This window comes from Mesocricetus auratus, unplaced genomic scaffold, assembly GCF_017639785.1.
Source record: "Mesocricetus auratus isolate SY011 unplaced genomic scaffold, BCM_Maur_2.0 Super-Scaffold_100024, whole genome shotgun sequence".
Lineage (NCBI taxonomy): Eukaryota > Metazoa > Chordata > Mammalia > Rodentia > Cricetidae > Mesocricetus > Mesocricetus auratus.
The window spans coordinates 6,547,814-6,567,508 of NW_024429205.1; the positions used below are offsets into that span (position 1 = coordinate 6,547,814).

The window sequence follows — 19,695 nt, forward strand, 5'->3', positions numbered from 1 at the left end:
CTTGGTTCAGCTTACCCCAAACTCTTGGGGGCAATGCCAGAGGCCTAATAGTCAAAGGTGTGGTATCAGAAGGGAAAAGCCCTGGGAGCCCAGAGACTTGGGTCTGGGTCCTGGCCCATTGTTAACCTCACTTTTCAAAATGAAGTTCTGCTCATTTGGTCATCAAACATTTACTTAGTGTCAGATCCTGTGCTGGGCTCTGTGGTCACCCAGATGAGACACACTTCCTTCTCTTGCCCAAATCACAGTTTTATGGGAAGGTCAAGCATGTCCCCAATATAAAATCAGTGGTAAGCCCCAGAAATTGGAGAGTCCCATTTATTTCTCCAAACTTATGACTGTCCCCATCTTGGGCCCACAGATAGAAAAAGGTTCTCAAGAAACACACATTGTACGTAGTACAGTTGGGCATGCCGTCTGACTGTCCCACTTCCTCCAAAAGTGTCCTGTCCATTATTTCCTCATCTGTGAAATGGGTTGATAAAGGCTGTCTCAGAAGATGACCCAGGATGAGTGATGTCTTATAGTTACATTTTCTATTGCTGTCATGAAACGCCACGACCAAAGCAGGTTGGGGAGGAAAGGGTTTATTAGTCCTACACTTCTACAATATAGTCCATGACTGAGGGAAGTCAGGGCAGGAACTCAAGCAGGGCAGGAACCTGGAGGCAGGAGCTGGTGCAGAGGCCATGGAGGGTGCCGCTTACTAGCTTGCTTCCCATAACTTGCTCAGCCTGCTTCCTTATAGAAGCCAGGACCAGCAGCCCAGGGATGGCTCCACCCACCATGGGCCAGACTAAGGGTTCTCGTTACAGATGGAGAAACGGAGGTGCCAGAAAGCTGAATCACATACACTTCTCCTGATACTTCCGAGGAATGGGAAGAAGACCACACCTCTGTCTTCAAAGATAAAATGGAATATGAAAATAGGACAAGTTGCAGGAAAATATGCACATGAATAAAAGTGGTTTCTCTTTGTGTGTTAGTTATATGTGGATGTGTATATGAGTATTTACACGTGTGGATACATGTTGGGGTGGTACATGTGCACATGTGTGTAGGCCTCAGGTTGACGACCAGTATTTTCCTGGATCACTCTCTACCTTGTATGTCAAGGCAGGGTCTCACACTGAACTTGGAGCTCATGATTTCGGATAGTCTGGCTAGCCGGCTTTCTCAAAAGCTTCTCTGTCTCCGTCTCCCACGTGCTGAGGTTACAGGCATGCCTCCATGCTCACGCAGCTTTCTTGTGGGATTTGGGGAGTGGGGCTCTGATCCTCATGCTCACATGGTGAGTGCCCTCTTCACGGAGCCATCCCTGTTCTCTTCCACTGAGTCCCATCCCCAGGCCTCTCTTCTCCTTAAAAGGAAGCCAGGCCTAGTGGGTCAGGGCTGCCCAATTCCAGGGCGATCTTTTCCTGACTAATTATGCATGCATTTGGACCCTGTATTCCAATAAAGCCACATTCTGGCAAGGACATAAATTCTGGGGAGACACTAATATCCAGCCCAGTGTACAGGGCAACGGTGGGAAGTGCCAAGGCTTGTATCTGCATAACCCACAGAGCCTGCTGATGTGCAAGAGAAAGTGGAGATGTGGGCAGAGCCGGGCCAGAGTTTTGTGAGCACGCCCGGGGATCCTGCCAGGCCACTTTCAGAGTGATGTAGAGCGGTTCACAGCCTTGCTGTTTGCTGTGGTAACATGCCAGGGCTTGGATGTGAGCGCACGTCTACTGATGCCAAAGCCTTAGGACCTGCCTTCTTTCAGGCCCAGGCTCAGTCCCGCAGCACTGCTGTTCCTGGAAGGTACAGAACTGTAAGACCTTGTCCTTTGTCCCCAAGGTGCAAGGTCATATACACACCATGTATAGCCCACAGCTTCCACACACCCCACACATCACACACACACATACCCCACACACACAGTGTACATGCACACCGAATGTCATATATACCACACATGTATACCACACATACCTATATCTTTCACATACCCTCACTATCCCCTATTACATACACCACACATACATACACCACACATACATACACCACACATACATACACCATACATACATACACCACACATACATACACCACACATACATACACCACACATACATACACCACACATACATACACCATACATACACCACACATACATATACCACACATACATACATACACCATACATACATACATACATACATACATACACCACACATACATACACCATACATACATACATACATACATACATCACACATACATACATACACCACACATACATACACACATACATGCATACACCATACATACATACATACACCACACATACATACATACACCATACATACATACACACATACATACATACACCATACATACATACATACACCACACATACATACATACATACACCACACACACATACATACATACATACACCACACACACATACATACACCACACATACACCATACATACATACATACATACACACATACATACATACATACACCACACTGCACCCCAGTGCCCTTCTCATCTCTCCTCCACAGTAATAGAACTTTCAGTCCTGTTCCCAGATTAGAGACTGTATTTCCCAGCCTCCTTTGCAGTTATGTGGACCTGAAACAACTGGACTCTAACTTCTGAGCTATATTCTTAAAGGAAAACAGGACCAGCACCTTAGGGAGAGCAGAGCAGGAAGACAGGGAATGTGGAAGTCAGGGGACAACTTTGTGGATTTGATTCTCCTCTATCCCTCTATGAGGGCTCTGGGGATGAAGTTCAGGTTATCAGGCTTTCTTTGCAAGTACTTTTTACCATCATCCAGACCCCAAACCCCTGCATTTTAAAGGGCCTCAAAGATATTTCATTTATGGAAAGCAATTGCTACAATTTGAGTAAGTTCCTTAGGAGTTCGTAGGTTGCAAACTTAACTCTCAAATTCATGTTAATGTTTCTGGAGGTAAGGCCCTTTGGAGGTGATTAGGATTAGATGAGGTCCTGAGGGTGGGCTCCCCAAAAGGGGATTAGTGGCCTTGTAAGAAGAAGGGAGATACAAACGGTCTATGTAATGTCCTCTATTAGACTATGACACGGCAAAAAGGTTCTCACCAGATGTGATAACTGCAAAGCTAAACAAAATTCTCTTCTTTATAAATTAGCCAGTCTCAGAAAACTGACATAGCAACCTCAGAAGGAAGGGGATGAGCAAGAGGTGGGTGAGTTTGATGTCTAAGAACTAGCATGTGGGGGCCCGAGGTAAATGGTAGGTAAGAATACTCTCACTCAAACAATGGTGCGGCAAGTTGGCGCTGAGCCTGGGGACTCACTGTCTGCCATGAGAACTTTCAATCGGTTGTGGAGCTGGACTTAATAAAATAACAACAAAAAGTTCAGCCCAAAGCCCCGGGGGCACTTTCCATGGCCCTGCTGTAGATGCCACCCACAACAGAGGCAGCCTTGAGAAGTAGAACTCAGCCTCCATGAATGGTTTGAGCCTCTGCATCACCAAGTTTAAGCCCTTACTGCCCAGCTGCACACTGCTGGATGGGGTCTCAATCTCTGTCATGCATTTGGGTGTCAGTCCCTACAGGAGAGCCTGGTCCTGCAGTGTCCAGTCAGCACCATCCAGGAAACTCAGCTTTCTCGCTGGACAGAGAGACAACGATGAGCAAGGGGTTCTTGACAATTATTTTTCTCCATTCCTGGCCAGCAGCAAAGTGCTGGGCATAGGTGTGGATTCAATATATTTTTGAAGGATGGTCAAAGGAAGACTCAAGCCACTTGTCACCAAGCCCCGAGTGATTGAAAGTGGAGTATTAACACGTCTATGTAGGAGCTCACTCAGGGACTCTTGTGACAAAGACAGTGCCTTCACTGTTGAGAGGTGTCATGGAGACAGTTGTCTGTGACGTTCCTGGAAATACAGCTGGGGGATGCCATCATGGCAGCTCCAGGGCAGCTGCCAGCCTGGGTGGGAGGAACTTGTTCTGACGATTCTGACTCCTGTGTGAGTGTTTCCCATTGGCCACTGCAGTAATGACAGCAGGAATGGAGCTTGGAAGCCTCCCAAGGCAAATGTGTTCCTTTAAGGCATTGTTTCTGGCTTCCTACTCTGCACCAGAGCCTCAAACCACTGGGACCTTGTGGGTACCATTCCAGATTTGGAGTCAGGATGCCTAGGTTTGAGTGTGTTCTAGGAAGGAGATATGTAATGAGTCATTTACTTAGCGATGGAGAGTTGATTCAACGAAGGTTATTTTCTGCCTCTCTCCATTAGAGAAGGGGGGGAGGGAGTCGGGGTCTATGTGAATGTATACATGTTTGGTGTGTGTGTGTGTGCACGTGCGTGCGTGAGCGCCCATGAATGTGTGTTTGTGTGCATATGAAGGCCCAAAGTTGATGTCTAGAATCATCCAATAATCCTTTGCTTATTCATTAAAGCAGGGTTTCTCAATCAAACTCAAGAGTTCGATTGAATCTTGTGAGGATGCTTAGCCAGTGTGCTCTAGGGACCCCATCTTAGCCTTCCAAGACTGGAATTATATGTTGGCTGCCATGTTCATGCCACATTTGTACAGAAGCCTGTACCCAGCAAGCTCTTTAACCACTGAGTCATCTCCTTAGCCCTCAAATGTGGGTTTTTATCTGAGGATCACAACGTTAGAAGAAAGTGCAAGATCTAAACAGTGTGATCAGTAAAGGCTGCTGAGGAAGAAAAAGTACTTAGACCAGCTTATAGGCAAGACAGACAGATAGCCCGGGTCAGGTGTTCAAAGGTGACAATCAGGGACCACCGGAGGGTGGCTTTTGCCATGCCTTGTGTTTTCCTTTAAAAATCTATATGGTTTGTTATTGTTTGAAAATTAAATGTCCCCTACAGGCTGTTAATGTCCAGGTTCCAGGAGCTGGTGGTACTGTTTTGGAAGATTCTGGGAATATTTGGATGTAGAACTTAACTAGAAGTAGGTCACTGGGGACACGTCTTGCACCCAAGCCCTCTCTGTCAGCAGCCACAGCACTCTCTCCAAGTCCCAGAGAACAAGAGCTTCCAGAAGTTTCTGCTTCAGCAATGGAGTGGGTGTTCCTTAGCACTACTCTCGTTCTATTTCAACTCAACTTTTTAGAGTCACTGGGGTATAGACCAGCTCCCAGGAACTCTGTAGTATCTAGAGGCCAAAGCAGGTCCCTCCCACAGCTCAGGGATGCTCAGGGTTTTTGGAAGCTAGTGTGATACATTTTAATTTTTTGTGGGCCACAGATCTCCCGAAGCCTGCTGGGGAAGTGCGTGTGTCCGGAACCTTCCTTCACCTGACTTACTTCCTACGCAAGTGGAGGGAGGAACTTTGCCTGGTCCAACTTCAGGACCTCCAGATTAAAAATGGAGATACAGGGAACACACTCAGTTATGCGGGAAAATAGTTCTTCAATACTTTGGGAAGGACAGATATGAAGTGCTGACATAGTTAGCCTCTTGAGCCAGTATGGCAGACTCTCGTTCTCTTTTTAACAACATCTGGGAGCCAGCAGCACATATTTCCTCTAGTGGTTTCCTAGTGTTCATCTCACAGGGAAAACTCAGACAATGGCTTTCACAGACGGCACATGGACGGCAGGCATCCAAATCTGCTAGTGTGGCATCCTTGGCATGCAGGAGGAAAATTTACCATGGAGTAGTTAGCAGTTTGACTTCTTGGTGATGTTTTTGGTATGTGTACATAAAGCAAATCCACATTCTTCCCACCTTAACCAATGGGCGATGCTGGTGTCCATGATGGCTCCACCTAGGTCACAACAGACATCAGGACAGTCGCTGTTTGACTCTGAAGTGTCCCCACAGGTTCATGTTATGTTTACTTGGTTCCCAGCTGGTTCTGCTAGTTTAGGGCTGTGGGCCCTTTAAGAGGTAGGGCTGGCTAATGGAACTAGGTCACTAGGACAAAACCTTGCAGGTTGGAGGCAGGCCTCCTCTGGCCCTCGGTCCCACTCTGTGTTCCCACTGTGTGTACAAAGCCTCCCTCACATGCTCATGGTCACAGGGCTGGTAGAAGCAAGTCTCCACCCTTCCCGCTTCAGCCAATGGCGGCATTCATGTTGGTGTTGTTGCTGGTCCTACCTAGGTCACAACAGTCACTTGGCAGGTCTCTGGGTGATGCCATCTGACTTTCAGCTCCAGGCTGACTCAGAAGTCTTTCAGGGCTCCTGTGATGGGTGTGGACCTGGGGTGCACAGCCCGGGTTCTGGCAGGGTGAATGAGCCCACTCTGCAAGAGAAGGAACTGCTGTTGGAGGCTGAGTCCCCGAGGTGTGTGATGGCAGCAAAGCATGCGGTCACAGTCACTTGCTGTAAACCTTGACTTTCCCTCATTAGCGGTATGAAGGGCAGAGCATGTGGCTTGGCCAGGTCTCTGTCCTCTAGCTGTTGCAGTCCAGGGGAAGGGCCAGGCTGGCATAGTGGAGGCCACTCCTGGTCCATTCTTATAGACTGCCCTGGCCCAGAGAGTGATATGTACCCGAGGATGGTTTGTTATAGCATAGATGGTGGGAGCACACACAGGATGCTGAATTCCGGGCAGGCGTAAATTCTACCTCCTAAAGGTTCCTCAGCTCCCAGAACCCATGTGTAGATCCTGCAGTTTATCGAGAAGGCAGATGACACACAGTCACATACAAAACTGGGGCTAAACATCGTGGTTTTAGAGACTTAGCCATTTTTGAAAGAGAAGAAACTCTTGCTACAGTCTCCGTGAACATCCGGCTGTTTTCTCTTAGACTGTCATTATTCAGAGAGAGCGAGCGAGCAGTGAGGCGTGGTCTGGGAATGTGGCTTGGTTACAGAGCGTTTGCCTCAGCATCAATGAGGCTCTGGGTCGCATCCGCAGCTCTATGAGACTGGGGGGCCTGGAGAATAGGCCTCATCTTTCATCTTTTTCTTTGGTTTTTCGAGACAGGGTTTCCCTGTGGCTTTGGAGGCTGTCCTGGAACTCGCTCGGTAGACAAGGCTGGTCTCGAACTCACAGTGATCCGTCTGCCTCTGCCTCCCGAGTGCTGGGATTAAAGGCGTGCGCCACCAACGCCCGGCTCTCATCTTTCATCTTATAGTTATGACCACACCGGGGCCTGGGGAAATGGCATGACCTGCCCTAGCTCACTCATGACTTCTGCAGCCTCCACATACTCCTGATGGTGTTGTGCCCAAATTTTGAACCCCCAAATCTCCGACTGATGCAAAAGCAAAGAGTCTTTTATTGTTTAGTGAGTTAACTGTATTTAAATCAGTTTCTGGGTCTGTCTGACACAGCAGGTGGGGCCAGAGGGACCAAGAGGCAGGGAATTTATTGGGGTGAGCAAGGTGAGTGTCTAGGGGTCCACAAAAATCTCAGGATTGGTGCATTTCTGGGGTTGGACAACCTGTCCTGTGTTGATTGGTCACCTGGTTGCTATGGCCTATGGGCCCGCCCAGGGCGGTTGCTATGCTCTGAATTCCACTGTTATAAAGCACATCCAGAGCCTGCCAGCTAATTTCTGATTGATTGGTTCCTTCCCACGTTGAGTATCTGGCTTCCTAGTGAGGACAAGGTGAGACGTTCAGCACACACCGCTGAGTCAGGGGCCTTTCTCTTGCTGGGTCTTTCCTGCAGCCTGTCCTGGCTGCCAAAGCAGGGGGCTGGGGGAGGGGCTGGCCCCTTCAATGGTGTATGTAATGATGAGATTAAAAGGTGACTTTCCAGTCACTGGTGTGTGACCCAAAGTATGATCTCCCGTGCATTCATGCGGGTGCGCATGTGCACACATGTACATGTGATATGGGCATCAGGTATCTTCCTCCATGGCGTCTCACTTGATTGGTTGATGACTGATTGATTGACTGAGACCCCGTCTCTCCCTGGAACGATTTATCCATCAAGCTCCAGGGAGTCTCCTGCTCCAGTCCTCGGCAGGTGCTTGTGTGAGGCCTGAGTTTTTATGTGAGAGCTGGGTTCTCACGCTTGCACGGTAAGCGCTTTAGCGAGCCACGCCCCTGGTGTTATACCATGATCGGTTCTAATACAGGACATCCACCCGGATTGAGTTGCTGATTTTAATGAAAGCTTGTGCTGTGTGATAGTCACTAACTCCTCCGGGATGCTTTTTTTTTTTTTCATGCAAAACAGAGCTGCTGAGAATGTTCAATAGAGAGCCTGCCACAAGAAAGCATTTGATAAATATAAACAGCAAAACAAAAGAAAAAGCAAGCCTTTACAGACAGTCATACAAACAACCTCTGCTTCCTTTCCTGTCCTCACCTTCAAGCCCTTCATGCCCAGAGGCCTTTTCCGCAAAGAGTTAGATGGCAGAGACTTACAGCTCAGGGAACTGTACAAGTGGAAACCGGTCAGCTCTGCCAGTGAGGAACGCTGCTGGAAACAACAGTAATAGGTGTCATGGCCACATTACAATATAACTTTACTTACAGAGGGTGTGGTTCTCCCCCTCACACACACACACATAACACATCCTAGAGTTTGCTGACACCACCCTCTTAGTGATAACGGGTCTCCAGTATTCTAAGCTGTGTTTGCTCATCATTAGCTAAAAAAACAAGCATGGGTATTTTGTTTCTCTTTGTCAAGGCGCCACACAGGCAGCTGTGGAGACCACAGGCCTGGGACTCACACCTTTGGGAACTTGCAGCTCTCTTCTCTGCCCACCTCGACTGTATGGAAGCTCTGTGTTGCCCCAAAGCTGCCCTTTCAACCATGACAGTTTTGAGTTCCACCCACCCAGGAAAAATCAGCTATTGAGGGCAATTACTCCACTCCCCACCAATGAGGAATCACCATGGCAACCTGCAGCTCAGCCCTGCAGAGCCCGATATCTCAAAAATGAACTCCATGAGGGAAAACAACAACATCGCCTTTTAAAAATTGTTTCAGAGAGGTCACAGGGCCCAGGAGACCAGGGAAGGATTTGAGAAAAATATTCCAAGACCAATACGGGTTGGGTAAACTTGTCTAAAATGCCTGGTGCCAAGGAGTGCCTCAGATTTTGCATTGTTTAGGTCTTGGAGTGTTTTCATATACATAATGATATGTTGGTGTGATCAATGATATTGATTGTTGACATGATGGGCTCTAGAATCACCCAGAGACAAGCTTCTGGGCACATGTGTGAGGAGGTTTCTAGTTAGGTAACTGAGACACATCTTAACTGTGGGTGATACCATTCCGTGGGATGAATCCTGAATAAAAGGAAAAATGAGCTGAGCATTCGTCTTTCTCTGTTTCCTGTCCATGTGATCAGCCGCCTTACATTCCTGCTACAATGACTCCCCCACCATGGTAGAGGGCACCCTTCAACTGTAATCCCAAACAAACACTTCCTTCCCTAAACTGATGTCATGAGGTATTCAGCCACAGCAATGAGAAAACTAATAGACTTTGGGAGGGGAGCCACTTCTAAACACTAAAACCCTCTATTTTTTATGAATACCCCATGCACGCAGGGGGTACAATGAGAGGTGGCCTCTCAGAGGAGATGACATCAAACTCAAAGGGTGAAGGGTCAGGATGAGTCACCTAGACAAAAATGGGGGCATCTCATCCCGCTGTAGGAAAAGCATTGTGAAGGGCTCACAGCAAGAAAGATGTGTGTTCTGGGTTCCGAAAGGAGAGCAACTGGGTTCTGAGGGAGGAGCACGGGGTCGGGGGTGCAGACGGCAGAGACACAGGACTGGATTGACAAACCTCTTCCCATTTGGTGAACGTATGGCTCTGGGAATCGGCAGCCCGTCTGTGAGTGAATGAAATACAGGGAACTATTTACAAGGGTGTTAGAAGAACACACAGGAGATGAGGCAGAGGTCAAAGGTCCAAAGGGGCTCAGGGATGGTCATCCGGAAGCCAGCAAGATGCCGGTGACTGTGCCTGTGAACCCACCCTCCCTCCCCGTGAACCTCCCCTCCCTCCTGTCACACAGAGGGAACAAACCAAATAAAGCTGGAGGAAGAAAGGCAAGGGCCTTGCTTTTATTGTTTGCAGAGCCCTCCAACAAAACAAAACAAAAACCAGTAACAAAAAGAACCCAAACGATGAAAAAATTCCTTGGCATAAGCGAACAGGGACCCACAGAGCTCTGCCGCTGCGGTCACCCTCGGCTGAGCCTGCAGGGCTCAGTGTATGCTCCCGGCCCACAGTTGTACAGCTGACCTTGGTTAAATTCACTGTGTCACCAAACAAAGCAAAAAGACACGACTGTGAGAAAGGAAGCATTTTGGTGCGGAGGGGGCTAGTGGGGACTTGAGCCGGGATCCGTGGTTGCAGACATATAATCCCTGCGCATGCGTGAGGCGTAGGCAGAGTGGTCAGGAGTCTGAGGCCAGCCCAGGCAACGTTAGATAGGGTTTCATGCAAGAGTATGTGGGGTGGGCGACAGCACATAAAACGCACCATAAACATGTATGAAATCGTCAAAGAACTAAGTAAAGTTACCAAAGAAAATAAAAAGACTAACCACCAACGCAAACTAAGTTGAGGCTATTAACAAAGTGTTATTCAAAGGTTACCCGAGAGACCCCTGACTGGATTCTGTGCACTTCTCAGAAGGTGGGGTCTAGCACAGATGACACAGAAGAAGGTACTTAAATCTGTTTGGTAATGAACTTGACCCTAATTTTCACCCCTCCATTCCCATAATCAAAAGATGACCTTGAGTCAGGCATTGGTGGCACGCCTTTAATCCCAGCACTCTGGAGGCAGAGGCAATCCGATCACTGCGAGTTCAAGGCTAACCTGGTCTACCGAGCGAGTTCCAGGACAGGCTCCAAAACAGTACAGAGAAACCCTTGTCTCAGAAAAAAACAAAACAAAACAAAACAAAAAACCTGACCTTGAGTAAGGATCAGGAGTTCAAGGTCATCCTCAGATACTTAATAACTTTGAGGCCAGCCTGGGCTACACAAGCTCCTGTTCAAAAACTAAAGCCAAAACAAATTAAAACTCTGATTTTTGTCCTCAGTGACAGTCACCTCTCAGTAATGATAACTGCCACCAGACTCAAGCCACAACGCTCCCTCACAGCCACTCACCCCTGTTGTCTCAGTCAGGGTCACAATTGCTGTGATGAAACACCAAGACCAAAAGCTACCTGGGGAGGAGAGGGTTTTGTTTGGCTGACATTTCCACAGCGTAGTCCATCCGGAAGGAAGTCAGGGCAGGAACCGGAGATGGATGCGGATCGTAGAGCGAGGAGACTCAGATTTGCAGAATTTGAAAGGGGCAAGTTGCCGTGGGAGGCAGGTGACTTTCAGGGAATGAACGGAACTGAAGCACACCACCTTGAAGGCAGCTTCCTCCGCTGGGCACAGATCACATCTTTCCCAGAAGGCAATACTTGGAAGGCAGGGTGTCTGAATCAGCGTTCTATTGCTGTGAAGAGACACTAAGACCATGGCGTCTCTTGTAAAGGAAAACATTTCATTGGGGCTGGCTTACGGTTCAGAGGTTTGGTCCGTCATCATCATGGTGGTGAGCGCGGTGGCCCACAGGCAGGCAGACATGGCAGCAGAGAGCTCTACATCTGAATCCACAGGCAGCAGGAAGAGACAAGACTCCAGGCTTGGAATGGGTTTTTTGAAACCTCAAAGCCCACCCCCAGTGATAAACTTCCTCCAACAAGGCCACACCTCCTCATCCATTCAAATAGTGCCATTCTCTGGTGATCAAGTATCCAAATCCATGAGCCTATGGTGCCATCTTTATTCAAGTGACCACACTGGCCCAGCAGGGCATCCAGTCCTGAGGGTCCTTATCCTGGTGCACGTTAGAGTCACAGGGCATACTTTGAAATAACAGCCACCTGTGGCTGCACCCCTACATCAGAATGTCTGCAGCTGAGATGTGTTCACAACAGCAGTCAGCACCAACCACCACTGTGGTGTCAACACATGACCAAAGACTCACCCAGTGAGTGACAGGAAGGCAGAGAGGACTCGCTGAGTTCACATGCAGGACTGCTGGGCTCCCACATGGAGACAGGCTCCATTTCATCTCATCAAAGCATCTGAGATAACCCAGACAGGAGGGAATGTGGATAGGAACACATATATTCTACAGGGCAGTACAGATCTGTAACTGTCCTGGAAAGAATGAAGATATTTGTGTGTGTGTGTGTGTGTGTGTGTGTGTGTGTGTGTGTGTGTAGTAATAGTAGTAGTAGTAGTAGTAATAGTAGTAATTCCCCCTCAGGACCACCAGCCTACAAATAATGGCACGGAGACTTATTAAGTATGAAAGCTCAGCCTCAGCTTAAGCTTGTTCATAGGTAGTTCTTGTAACTTAAATTGACCCGTATTTTAAAATCTATGTTCTGTTGCACGGCTCGTCACCTTATCTCTCTGTACTGCCCATCTTGCTTCTTCCATGACTGACTCTGCCTTTATTTTCCTCAGAGATCTCTCTCTCCCTTGAAGTCCTGCCTATTTCTCCTGCTTAGCTATTGGCCATTCAGCTTTTTATTATACCAGTCACAGCAATACATCTTCATACAGTGTACAAATGTCCCACAACATTTCCCCCTTTTTGTCTAAATAAAAGGAAAAGTTTTAACCCTAATACAGTAAAACTATATACAATAAAAACAGTTATCAGGTAAGAATTACATTTACAATGTCCAGTCTATCTGTATTTGGCAAATTCAGAGAAAATATTCTATTATCTATTCTATCTTGGCGAATCAAAAGATTTGTACCTAATTTATTTTCTATTATATCTTTTATTATCAACCCAAAAATACCTTTTTAGACCTTAAACCATCTTGTTAGATAAACAACTTAGGGTTTTATGTTTTCAACTTTATAATTTTTATATCCCCTTTGTGAGTTTTTTTTAATTTGGTAACAAGGAAAACTATAACCATAACTACTAGTCTTCAACCCCATCAATAACTGGAGAAGGACATACTATTGCCTGAGAAAACAGGAAGTGTAGGGCAAACAACTTCCAAAACTATAGAAATGACAGAGACATCTGGCTGCCTGGACAGTCACCCAAGGTTCCTCTGTAACATTGGAGCATCCATCTTCGGCCTAAGGCCTAGAATATCTGACAGACCTTTTCGTGAAGCAGGAAATTTTGAAGAACTGGCCTACCATGTCTTGGCAAAGCTCAGCATGGCTTTCTTTTGTGTCCTGCTTGTCCAGTTTGGACAGCACACTGTCAATACTCGAGGCAAGGGCAGTTTCTTGCCCCTGGCTAACTTTACTACAATGAAAACAAACTCCATGTGGAGGTTCTTTGATGCCCATCATCCTTTTATGAAGCAGATTGGCACTGCTAGGAGCAGACATGTGCCACTGTCACCAAAAGCCTTATGTTTTAAAACACTTTAAATGCCATATTTTTTATGTCTCTGAAGTGTTTAAAAATCACGTATCTATCTAAAATATACCTCTGTTTAACCTTGGAAGCATACCTAACATGACTACAAGTTTGATTGATGACTAACTACTAACCTGTTATTTCTTAATTATACATTACATTTTTAAATGAGCTACATAGGTACAATACCTTAAACAAGAGTAGAAGCACATATACAGTATAACAAAAATAGCCTTATGTTTGTATCAATATACAAAAATCCATTCCAATGTAAAATACTTAAGATTAATAGTTACTTTTTAGTTTAAAGTAGAATCATTAATACATCCTTTAATCCTTTCGGTCCCCTATCCCCCATTTTTCTCTTCAGAAAGAGATCCCTGAGTTTAATCTCCCTTGTTCAGCTTTCTCCCTGATCATGACCAACAACAACTTGTAGTCTACCCCCTTCCAATGATGATAAACATCCACAAGAGGGTCTCTCACTGAACCTGGCACTCACCTATTGGCTAGACTTGCTAGCCAGGAAGCTCTGAGGATTCTTCCCGTCTCCTCTCACTGCTCACGTTAAAGTTGTAGATTCATGCGATTACTCCCAGCTTTTTCGTGTGAGTGCTAGGGACCTGAACTCAGGTCCTCAGGCCTGTATCGCAGGAACTTTACCACCGGAATCATCCTGGAGTGAAGATGTTCTAAAGAGACCTGACATCTCTCCCTCTGGCTGTGAGACTATTGAGACAAAACGGTCCCAAGAACTGGAAATTCCCCAGAAATCTCACACTGAAGAAGGAAAGGTGCCAGCCAGAGAAGGAACTGGTCTCCCAGGAAGAGATTTCACACAGTTCTGACAACTTGTCATATAACACCTTTCAGGAGAGACTGTACATCCAGACAGTGGTGATGAGTGAGACCGCACCTTAGCCAGGAGGAGTGTTTAGTGATGCGCACACCTTGTCCTCTGTTCAAACCTAACCCTCTGCTCTGTGAGATGGGGAAGCAGGTCAAGCACTTGCCTGTCAACCTGAATTTGATCCCCAAAATCCACAGTGGAAAGAGAGAAGTTATTTTCTGACCACATGTGTGCCATGTACATACATGCACACACACACACACACACACACACACACACACACACACACACACACACACACACACACACCAAAAGTAATAATAAAACAAACTTAAAAAATAGCTCTAAACTTCATGTCAGGACTCTGGGGGTTGACTGGGGGGGAGGGGATGGTCACTGAACACCACCTTTATTGGCTTCTCTTCCCAGTGTGGACTTTATTGACTAAATCTCCTTTCTTTGACCATTCACCTGCCTTATTGCATGTAGGCGGCTGAGCCTAGCTGGTTAGGGCTGCCAGGGCCCAGGCTCTGTTGCTCAGAGCCCTGGTAGCAGATCGAGGCCACAAACCGGGCCACTCTACAGTTCTAGTGTCATTGCCATTTCTAGACTCTGAGAGTCTTAGTCACCTCTCTTCCCTCAGTGCCAAGACCCCTGTGGTCTGTAGCATCCAATTGCCTGTGGTGTGTACCGTCAGTGTCACTGAGCAGGTGACCTGTTCATGCAGGGACACAAGCCAATAAGCAGGCCTTGCCAATATGTGAGCCTAGGTCTGCACTGATGAAAGGAATATGCTTTGTTCTTTCTCCATCTGACTCCTGAACAAGCTAAAAGGTCAACCCGTCAGTCTGCACGGGCCTGCTGCCAGGGCTCTGATGATCAGAACCTGGGCCCTGGCAGCCCTGACAAGCGAGGCTCAGCCACTTGTCCCCAGTAGGCCAATTAAAGAAACAGGTGATAGTGGAAAACACAGAGAGGCGATTTTTAAAAAGACGCATTGGGAAGTAGAACACAGAAATCCAGTGGGGGCTCCCTCTCCCAAACCCATCTTTTGGAATAGTGATAACAAAGTTCAGCTTAGAGGGCAAGACGAGTGTGTAACTCATCGGTTCTGATCAAGGCACGGTCCTGCTGGTCCATCGCTGTATAGGAGACAGGACCCCCACTCTGGCCAGCACCAGCGTCCCAGCCTTTTCCTTCCAAGCATGAGACTTCTGAGGAAATTCTCATTTCTTGGAGGGGTCTATTGTTTCAATGGTCTGATATCCAGGGGCAGGGGGCACAAGTATGTCCCTGTAGACTCTCCCAGGTCCTGCCTCGACTGTGACAAACCTTATTCTTCTTTACCTGGAAGTCACTGGGAAGATACAGAAGCGGTCACCAGGGTCTGAGCCTGAATCTGAGCCTTGAGGCTTATCAGAAGTGTTTCAGCTCAAACCCCTGCATTTTTGTCTTTTTAAATACTGGGATAGCCAGAAGGCTCTTGGAAATCAGTTTGGGAAGAGAAACAATTAAATTAGAACAGAGATTTAGTGAGGCGTGCACTGAAGCAAGGTCTGTCGTCAGAAGCCTTGGTTCTCTCTCTCTATCCCTCCCTCCCTCCTTTCGTTTTAAATGAGGACACTTTATGCAAATTTGTCACAAACGGTTGAAAAGTCTCAACTTTCCCTGGAGCCAAGCTCTGTTTCCTTGATTAGATAGGGGTAACCGTCCATTCCCCCCACTAATGTTCCTCTCCAAATTGCATGTTGTACAGAGCGGATCTCAAAAACGTATAATTCTGGTGTTGTGAAATCATCGCATTAATGCAGACTTTTGAAAACATGCAAAAGTTCACTGGGAAAGCGAGGGGGTTGTTATTCCCGGTTTTGACCATCACTGGCCCAAATGTTATCTGCAGTGTTATAGAGGAAGCCCAGGTTTTGACCATCACCGGCCCAAATGTTATCTGCAGTGTTATAGAGGAAGCCCAGGTTTTGACCATCACCGGCCCAAATGTTATCTGCAGTGTTATAGAGGAAGCCCAGGTTTTGACCATCACCGGCCCAAATGTTATCTGCAGTGTTATAGAGGAAGCCCAGGTTTTGACCATCACCGGCCCAAATGTTATCTGCAGTGTTATAGAGGAAGCCCAGGTTTTGACCATCACCGGCCCAAATGTTATCTGCAGTGTTATAGAGGAAGCCCAGGCTTTGACCATCACCGGCCCAAATGTTATCTGCAGTGTTATAGAAGAAGCCCAGGTTTTGACCATCACCGGCCCAAATGTTATCTCCAGTGTTATAGAGGAAGCCCAGGTTTTGACCATCACCGGCCCAAATGTTATCTGCAGTGTTATAGAGGAAGCCCAGGTTTTGACCATCACTGGCCCAAATGTTATCTGCAGTGTTATAGAGGAAGCCCAGGCTTTTGTGGGTTGATTTCTCAACGACACAGGAAGACCCTGTGATTCCAGAGACGATAAAAAGAAACTCTGGAATCAGATTAGGAGACCTGCGTCACATGCTTTCCCAGGCCTCTAAGTGGCGTGTGAGCAAATCTTTGATACTCTCATTCTCCCCTTAGATAAATTGAGAGGGATAGGTTAGGTGCCCCCCACAAGTGTCACTAGGTTCCTGAGAAACCTCCTTTCCTAAGAGTCAGGGGAAGGTACTGAACCAGGTGACTTCAGGAAAGGGTCCAGCCTGCAGATTCACCATTTGCAGCAATTGTGGTTGAATGGTCCCAGGTCTGAGAGAGACATTGCTGTGTGCCCAACCATATTCAACCATATTGTGCTGTTCCTACTCATGGAATGGATGGGGTATGTCACCAACTCAAAGAGCAGGGCTGGCTCTTTCACTGAGGCCAGGGAGAACAGGGAACTTGAATTTATTCCTTTTATACCCAGTCACAGTTTCCCCTTTTAATCCACGACGAACCCCCTGGTCTATGGGAAAGCATCTGGGATTACATTCCCGGGTAAAAGGGGAACCTTTATGCCTCCTTGGGGGGACAGAGCGCGCCAGAAGCCTTCTTTCGGCCTTCCAGGACAAGGATGGGTTTTGGGGCAGGACCAGCCTGACCTGGTGCTCAGTGACTGAGGGGAGACAGGTGTGTAGCAGCACTGTCATACACACTGGCCTACACAGGACAGGCCGGTGGATTTGGGAAATATGACACACTCCCAAGGCAAGCTTTGTGACTGTCATGACCCCACAGAGTGGCCTCTCACCAAGAGTTTCCAGTGGCTCTGCACTCCTGTTCATTCCAGCTGCCATCAGAACCCCCTGCGGCTCCCATCCAACTTTCAATCTTGCTGAGACTCCAGCTTCAGTCGCCTAAGTGTTGGAATTTCTAGTGGGCCACTGGAGCTGTCTTTGCTACTTAAGAGCTGTAGACCGTGCTGGGCTTCTGGTCTTTGGGGGTAACACTCTCCTCATTCAGGCCATGTTAACCCTTTCTGAAAACACCCAGAGAAGCTCTTCTCAAAAGATTTAAGGTGACAATAAGTTAACCATTTGTTGTGTTTTTTTGTTTTGTTTTGATTTTTGGAGAGGAGGGGAGCTTGTTTTTGGTTTTCCGAGACAGGATTTCTCTGTAGAGCCCTGGCTGTCCTGGAACTCACTCTGTAGACTGGATTGATCTTAAACTCATAGAGATCCACCTGCCTCTGCCTCCCAAGTGCTGGGATTAGAGGTGCGCACCACCGCTGCCCAACCATTTGTTGTCATTTTAATTTGAAATGTCCCTACAGGGTCAAGTATTTGAATTCTTGGTCCCAAGTTGGTGGTGCAGTGTGAAGTTATGGAACCCTTAGGAGATGAAGGCTCGCTACAGAAGTGTTTCGCTGGTGTGTGTGTGTGTGTGTGCGCGCGCGCGCGCGCGCGCTCACGTGCACATGTGTGCACTCAAGCCTGTGTGACTGTGGGAGAGTGCACCTGTGCATGGACACAGGGAAATGGTGAGTGTCCTTCTCCATCGCTCTGTGCCTTATTCCTTGATTTACTAAACCTGGAGCTCTCTAATTTGGCCCGCCTGAGGGTCTCTGAGCAGCCCTACACCTTGTTCCCTCTCTGCCTCCCCACTGAATACAGTTCAACTGGATGGCCTCACAGCTCCACACCATGTCTCCCCCACGATGACGGAGTGTGTCCCTTTGAACAGTGAATCAGAACAAACCCTTTCTTCCTTAAATTGCTTCTCGTCACGTATCTTGCCACATCAATGAGAAAATTCACCAACTTGGGAACCATCTGGCAGAACTGTACCAGAGAAATGCAGCGAGAAATGCCAAGGACCTGAAGTAAGGTGGAAGGAGGATGAAAGGATCAAAACAAAAAATCTGTGTTGAGAGAAGCCTTTTCCTTGCCAGCCGCTTTGGTTTTTCCCCACCAGTAGCCTGAGCTCTGCCACGTTGTAGTCCCCAAATAACACACAAGACGCTGTATTAATTATGAAGCTGTTGGCCTTGCTTGTTTCTTACTGGCTAGCTCTGAATTAAGTATTTACTCCATAATTGTTAATCTAAGTATTTCTCTTACCGGAGAAAAGGGTCCAGACTTCTTACCCCTATGGCAGCTACATGATGACTCCCTGTGTTTCTCCTCTCCAGAGTCCTCCTCGACTCCTAGTCCCACCTATCTTGCTTCCCTATTGGTCAACAGTGCTTTATTGACATATACACAGGACTTCCTCATCAAAGCTGAATGTCTGTTAGCACAGGGTGGGGACAGAGGCACCCAGTGGGGCATGGGGAGAAGTCATGGGAGATCAAGAGAACCATCCATGTGGCTGTTGGGATGAGGGTGGCCCTGGGAAGCATAATGGCTTGGATGTGCAATATCCCTCACAGGCTCCTGTGTCTGGACACCTGGTTGGTGGTGCTGTTTCTGAAATTTGTAGAACCTTCAGGAGGTAGGACCTGCTAGCAGTGGTTCTCAACATGTGGGTCCTTTGGGGTGGGGGGGGTCACCTAAGACCATCTGAAAACACAGATATGTATATTATGATTCATAACAGTAGCAAAAGTACAGTCATGAAGTGGCAACGAAAATAATTTTATGGTTGGAGGTCACCACAATCTGAGGGACTGTGTTAAAGGACTGCAGAGTCAGGAAGGTTGGGAACCACTGCCCTAGAGGACGTAGGTCACTAGACGTGGGCCTTGGGGGTCTTAGTCCAGCTGCCATGCATCTGTTTCCTGGTCTGTTGAAGTGTCATGTAAGTCAGCCATCTCACGCTCCTGTCGTCACAACCCCAAGCCATTCCTGCTGTCACAGAATATACTCTCTCAAATCATCAACCGAAGTAAGTAGGCCCTCCTCCCCCATATACGCTTGTGGGTTCTTGCACCCACCCAAGCATATGCAGAAGCCAGAGGTCTACGTTGATGTCCTCTACTGCTCTGAACCTTAGCTTTTGAGACAGGAGCTCTTACCAAACCTGGAGCTCACTAACTTGGCCAGGCTGGCCAGGCAAGCTCCTGGGATCCTCCTGTTTC

At 47.4% G+C, this 19,695-nt stretch overlaps 1 long non-coding RNA gene across 2 annotated transcripts; it reads right to left on the reverse strand.

Moving 5' to 3' along the window:
• Positions 1-2,468: 2,468 nt before the first annotated feature.
• Positions 2,469-18,782, reverse strand: LOC121133829. Of its 2 annotated transcripts, none has more exons than XR_005870830.1 (3): positions 18,737-18,782; positions 8,294-8,404; positions 2,469-8,188 (listed from the first exon to the last, which is right to left on the reverse strand). It is a non-coding gene; the product is annotated as an uncharacterized LOC121133829 (long non-coding RNA). The 2 variants fall into 2 exon arrangements; XR_005870829.1 differs by lacking the exon at positions 18,737-18,782 and adding an exon at positions 9,624-9,885.
• Between the last annotated feature and the right edge of the window lie 913 nt (positions 18,783-19,695).